Below are 7,311 nucleotides of genomic sequence, written 5' to 3'. Positions count from 1 at the left end.
TGCGGAAAAATTCAGATAATTTGAGATGTCCACAGCATCGCGTTGATGCTGTGGACACAAAGGGTTTAAAAATTCTTTTGGTGTTCAAATGCATATCTTGTTTTCAAAATAGACAATTTGTGCAATTTCAATAATTTATTTTTAAACCGATTTTAGTCCAAATTTTAGTTCTTTCATTGATTGCATTTTCTCAACCCCCAAAATGTGTTAGAATTCAATTTCCTGGAATTGCGATTTTTATTTTTACAGACAAAACTTATTTAAATGCTAAAGACAAAATTATATTGGATCCTAAAAACTGTTTTGACAACGTCGAAATGACAAACAGTGAACAAAATGTTGTTGAATGGCTGCACGGGAGACCTGCAGTGCAGCAACACTGCAAATGTTTTGTTTTTTTCCGCGCTTGTACCTCGGATGATTGACACATGAAAGTCCAACACACACACAAACACACGCACACACTCCTTGTGGGGTTTCAGGAGAAGAAGAACAGCATGTCACCACCTTAGCGTGCACACGTGCCAGTCGCGGATGCACGGTTGCTCGGCGACCGCATCTCTGTGTACGCGCACACGAACATCACTCCAGACTGAGGGCAACTTTCAACACACACCAAATTCCGATGACCTGCGCTCACAGACAATCACACACACACACACACACACACACACGCACACACACACACACACACTAACTTTCTCACATTGACACGTTTACAAGCACTCGCACACATTCAGAGGATTCAAAGGGTTACACACATTCAACAGGTTTTGCACAAATCACACAAGCACACACACACTGTCAGATAATCACAAACACACAAAATTCACACATACACGCTTCCACGTTTGTACTGTATGTATGTGTGTATGTGTGTGTGTGCATATACAGAACGTGTATATAAATACATAAATCTACATTGCAATACACACACACACACACACACACACACACACACACACACACACACACACACACACACACACACACACACATTCGTGCATGTTTGTTCTTCAAAGGCTTCTCTCACATCCGCCACTTAACGGTGATGTTTTCCTTCCGCGAGCAAACGCTGCGAAATGCCGCACACACTTTCATCTGCTTTTGTTTCAATAATGACATCACCATTATTACTTGCATCATGACTTCAAGCTTTGCTTTTCCGCGGCGCTGCTTATATTCCGTCCCTGACGGGCGGCTCCAAGGGGAAACTGGCTTCAGGTCTTTCTTTACATTCACACTATCAGGCCGATTTGACATTAGCAGCTAGAAAAACAACGTAGTTTCATTTTTCTTTTGAAGAAGAAAAAAAAAATCAAGACATTAAAAAAAAAAAAACAACAGTACTCTCGTAAGTATATGGTTGCAAAATTTGTAAGGCCATGGGGATGAAGCATACTTTTGTTGAAGGAGATGGGGGGAGTCATTTTTAGGTGTGCAGAAAATAAGTCAAAATAAGAAGGGGAAAAAAAGAGCATCTAAAATCATGTGAAACCAAATTGACATTTTTTCTCTTGTCGTATAATTCCAATTTTCTTTCGGGTGTTGCGGCAACATGATGATGTCGTCATGCGTCGGCGGCCTCCGCCAACAAGGGAGGACACGGCGAGGAAATGCGAGCGAACGAGGCATCAAGTGGAGTGTGGCACTTGTGTGAGAGCCTTTGGCTTGATTCAAATGGTTGCCGTGGTTTCCGGATGTTTCCATGGAAATGCTGCCTGCCAATAAAATGAATGCGAGAGAGAGCGGGCGGGCGAGTGGCGGCGGATCTTTGCAGCAGGTTGGCAGGACAGTGAGATGGGGGGAGACAATAGACGGGGGTAAACAAGTGAGCTGGTCACCATGGCAACGCAGCCGTTAAATCCATAGGAGTCTCCTGATCAACATGTCTAGTGTCCTTCATGGAAGATTTGCACATTTTTGTCCTTCCAAATGTCTTTAAATCCTGCCTTCCATGGTTCTTTCCGCCCGTCTCCTTCCATCCGTTGCCTGTCGTCTCTGAAGGACGGAAATGCTTCTGCGTTTCTCCGTCGCCACGGCAACACCGCAGCGAGCAGTGACCGCGGGAGAACGTGGGTAGGGGTGGGGTCGGGTGTGAGTCTGGGCCTGCGAATGATGCTCATGCCACTTCAGTCATCTAAGCTTTCAAAAAAACCCACAAAATTGAAATTTTCAAGAAAAGCAAGCCTATTTGTGTTTTGTGGAAAAAGTTGACATTAAAAAAAAAAAAAAAAAAAAAAAAAAAACACTTTTCAGACTACTTTGAAACCTAAACCCTGTGATACCTTAGTCGTTTTTTTGGCAAAAAACGCGTTGCGATACATGGTTGTTTTTTTCAGCCAAAAACACCTGACTATACATGGTTTTTTTTTGGGGGGGGGGGGCGGGATAAAACCGCCTGACTATAGATGGTAGTTTTTTCGGCCAAAAACGCCTTACTATACATGGTTGTTTTTTATCGGCCCAAAATGCCTACTATACATAGTCGTTATTTTCGGCTAAAAACGCCTTAATATACATGATGGTTTTTTTCAGCCAAAAACGCCTTACAATACATGGTCGTTTTTTTTTCGGCTAAAAACGCCTCGTTATACATGGTCGTTTTTTTCGGCCAAAAACGCCTAACTATACATGGTTGTTTTTTTTTGGCTAAAAACGCCTGACTATACATGGTCGGTTTTTTTGGCTAAAAACGCCTTACTATATATGGTCGTTTTTTATCGGCCCAAAACGCCTTACAATACATGGTCTTTTTTTTCGGCCAAAACCGCCTTACTAAACATGGTCGTTTTTTTATCGGACCAAAACGTCTGACTATACATGGTCGTTTTTTTCGGCCAAAAACGCCTTACTATACATGGTCGTTTTTTTCGGCTAAAAACGCCTTACTATACATGGTTGTTTTTTTCGGCTAAAAAAGCCTTACTATACATGGTCGTTTTTTTCGGCCAAAAACGCCTTATTATACATGGTCGTTTTGTTCAGCTAAAAACGCCTTACTATACATGGTCGTTTTTTTTCGGCTAAAAACGCCTTAATGTACATGGTTGTTTTTTTCGGCTGAAAACGCCTGACTATACATGGCCGTTTTTTTCGGCTAAAAACACCTTACTACACATGTTTGTTTTTTTCGGCCAAAAACGCCTTACTATACATGGTCGTTTTGTTACGCCTTACTATACATGGTTGTTTTTTTCGGCTAAAAACGCCTTACTACACTTGGTAGTTTTTTTCGGCTAAAAACGCCTAACTATACATGGTCGTTTTTTTCGCCCAAAAACGCCTGACTATACATGGTCGGTTTTTTCGGCTAAAAACGCCTTACTACATGGACGTTTTTTTCGGCCAAAAACGCCTTACTATCCATGGTCGTTTTTTATCGGCCCAAAACGCCTTACTATACATGGTCTTTTTTTTTTCGGCCAAAACCGCCTAACTAAACATGGTCGTTTTTTATTGGACCAAAACGCCTTACGATACATGGTCGTTTTTTTTCAGCCAAAAAAACCTTACTATACATGGTCGTTTTTTTATCGGCCCAAAACGCCTTACGATACATGGTTGTTTTTTTTGGCTAAAAACGCCTTACTATACTTGGTCATTTTTTTCGGCCCCAAACGCCTTACTATACATGGTCGTTTTTTTCGCACAAAAACGCCTTACTATACATGGTCATTTTTTTCGCCCAAAAACGCCTGACTATACATGGTCGTTTTTTATCGGCCCCAAACGCCTTACTATACATGGTCGTTTTTCATCGGCCCCAAACGCCTTACTATCATGGTTGTTTTTTTCGGCTAAATACGCCTTACTATACATGGTTGTTTTTTTCGGCTAAAAACGCCTTACTATACATGGTCGTTTTGTTCGGCTAAAAACGCCTTACTATACATGGTCGTTTTTACGCCTTATTATACATGGTCGTTTTTTTCGGCTAAAAACGCCTTAATGTACATGGTTGTTTTTTTCGGCTAAATACGCCTTACTATACATGGTTGTTTTTTTTGGCTAAAAACGCCTGACTATACATGGTCGTTTTTTTCGGCTAAAAACACCTTACTACACATGTTTGTTTTTTTCGGCCAAAAACGGCTTACTATACATGGTCGTTTTGTTCGGCTAAAAACGCCTTACTATACATGGTCGTTTTTTATCGGCCCAAAACGCCTTACTATACATGGTCGTTTTTTTCGGCTAAAAACGCCTTAATGTACATGGTTGTTTTTTATGGCCAAAAACTCCTTACTATACATGGTCGTTTTTTATCGGCCCAAAACGCCTTACTATACATGGTCGTTTTGTTCGCCCAAAAACGCCTTCCTATACATGGTTGTTTTTTTCGGCTAAAAACGCCTTACTATACATGGTCGTTTTTTTCGGCTAAAAACACCTTACTATACATGGTCGTTTTTTTCGGCTAAAAACACCTTACTATACATGGTCGTTTTTTATCGGCCCAAAACGCTTTACTATCCATGGTCGTTTTTTATCGGCCCAAAACGCCTTACAATACATGGTCTTTTTTTTCGGCCAAAACCGCCTTACTAAACATGGTCGTTTTTTATCGGACCAAAATGCCTTACGATACATGGTCGTTTTTTTTCGGCCAAAAACGCCTTACTATACATGGTCGTTTTTTATCGGCCCCAAACGCCTTACTATACGTGGACGTTTTGTTCGGCTAAAAAGGCCTTACTATACATGGTCGGTTTATTTCGGCCCAAAACGCCTTCCTATACATGGTCGTTTTTTTTGCACAAAAACGCCTTACTAGACATGGTCGTTTTTTATCGGCCCCAAACGCCTTACTATACGTGGACGTTTTGTTCGGCTAAAAAGGCCTTACTATACATGGTCGGTTTATTTCGGCCCAAAACGCCTTCCTATACATGGTCGTTTTTTTTGCACAAAAACGCCTTACTAGACATGGTCGTTTTTTATCGGCCCCAAACGCCTTACTATACGTGGACGTTTTGTTCGGCTAAAAAGGCCTTACTATACATGGTCGTTTTTTTTGCACAAAAACGCCTTACTAGACATGGTCGTTTTTTATCGGCCCAAAACGCCTTACTATACATGGTCCTTTTTTTTTTCGGCTAAAAACGCCTTACTATACATGGTCATTTTTTTCGGCCAAAAACGCCTTACTACACATGGTCGTTTTTTTTGCACAAAAACGCCTTACTATACCTGGTCGTTTTTTATCGGCCCCAAACGCCTTACTATACATGGTCGTTTTTTCTTCGGCTAAAAACGCCTTCCTATACATGGTCGTTTTTTTCGGCCAAAACTGACTATACATGGTCGTTTTTTTCGCCCAAAAACGACTTACTATACATGGTCGTTTTTTATCGGCCCCAAACGCCTTACTATACATGGTCGTTTTTTCTTCGGCTAAAAACGCCTTCCTATACATGGTCGTTTTTTTCGGCCAAAAATGCCTTACCACACATGGTCGTTTTTTTTGCACAAAAACGCCTTCCTATACATGGTCGTTTTTTATCAGCCCAAAACGCCTTCCTATACATGATCGTTTTTTTTTTGGCTAAAAACGCCTTACTATACATGGTCGTTTTTTTCAGCAAAAAGCGCCTTACTATATACATGGTTGTTTTTTTCGGCCACAAACGCCTTACATGGTTGTTATTTTCGGCTAAAAACGCCTTACTATACATGGTCGTTTTTTTTCGGACCAAAAGGCCTTACTATACATTGTCGTTTTTTTCGCCCAAAAACGCCTTGCCATACATGGTTGTTTTTTTCCACGAATAACACCTTCCTATACATGGTCGTTTCTGGGGCGGGACCTTCCCTAGTGTTTACTTTTCTCATCTAAGATCTCGGGGCGCTGTACTTACGGCGAGTACCGACAGGCCCTTCGCACTGTATCCCATGTTCGTCTTTGTTTTTCATGTTTCTTGTGCAGAGCGTGCCTGTTAAGTCCAATTACCCCTTGGGGATGAATAAAGTTTTCTGAATCAGAATCTGAATAAAAGCGCCTTACTATACATGTTGTGAAAAATGCCTTCCTATACCTAAAAAAATACTTTACAAAAAAAGCCTTACAATCCATTTCACTCACATTTCAAAAAAACGGTCTTATATAGGGTCAATGGAGCGCATTCCTGACCTGTACGATAGTCGAATGGTTCGTGCATCGGCGTTGCGCTGTGAAGGTGCAGGGTTCAAATCCAGCTCCGCTCTTCCTCTGTGTTCTCAAAAATGTGTGTGGCCATGCATTTTCTTATCCTTTTCCACACTATTCGGGCTCAAACTCACACCTACGGACAATGTAAAGTGTTTTTTCATCACCTGCCTGGTAGTCGAATGGTTAGTGCGTTGATGTTGCACTGCGGAGGTGCTGGGTTTGATTCCCTTTCCAGCCCTCCTCTGTGTTCTCAAAAACATGCATGACCATCCATTTTCTGATCCTCTTCTCCGCACAACTGTGCGCGCTCACACTCACACCGAGGAACAATTCACAAAATGCCTGGTCATTTTATTCGTCTAAAAACTGCTTACGATACATGGTCATTTTTTTCATCAAAAACCGCCTAACTATACATGGTCGTTTTTTGTGGTTAAAACACCTTCCTATACATTGTCGTTTTTTTCGACTAAAAACGCCTTACTATACATGGTCGTTTTTTTGGGCTAAAAACGCCTTACTATACATGGTCCTTTTTTTCGGCTAAAAACGCCTTACTTTACATGGTCATTTTTTGGTGGGGTGATAAAAACGCCTTACTATACATTAGGGTGGTCCATTTTGGAAAAGTTTGTCGGATTCGTCGGGCCGGGTCGGAAATCTTGTCGATACTATGACACATGGATGTGTGCAAAATTTTATTCCGATCGGATAATTTTATCCCGTCCCGCAGAGCGACCAAAGTTTCCCCTATGGAAAGAATGTTACGGGGCTGAATGGTAGTACGGTTTCTCCCGTACAGTAAGGATTTTGTTTTGCTCAGTTCGCACTTGCAATAATTCAAAGACGGAAGACAGGAACGCATGTATTGCAAAAAAGGCAACCGTGGTGATCCTGCAACACTGGTGAGATTGTTGGTCCATGTTAACTGGTCCATCTATCTATCTGTCCATCTGTCTATAATGGCCATCAACACTAGTGACACTGTTAGACCGCAAAAAAAAACGAAATCCGCCGTGCGTGCCATCCCATGCCTACTTCGCGCACGGGTGCAACGCCCGGTGTCGCTCCACGACCTGCAGAAGGTGCTGTCGCTGTTCCTCGTCGCGCGTAAAGGCGCCGCAGAACGCGCTGATGAGGGCGACGCCCCTCTCCGCAAA

Source organism: Hippocampus comes, unplaced genomic scaffold (assembly GCF_001891065.2).
Source record: "Hippocampus comes isolate QL1 unplaced genomic scaffold, H_comes_QL1_v1.1 scaffold326, whole genome shotgun sequence".
Lineage (NCBI taxonomy): Eukaryota > Metazoa > Chordata > Actinopteri > Syngnathiformes > Syngnathidae > Hippocampus > Hippocampus comes.
This window is presented reverse-complemented; position numbering follows the sequence as displayed.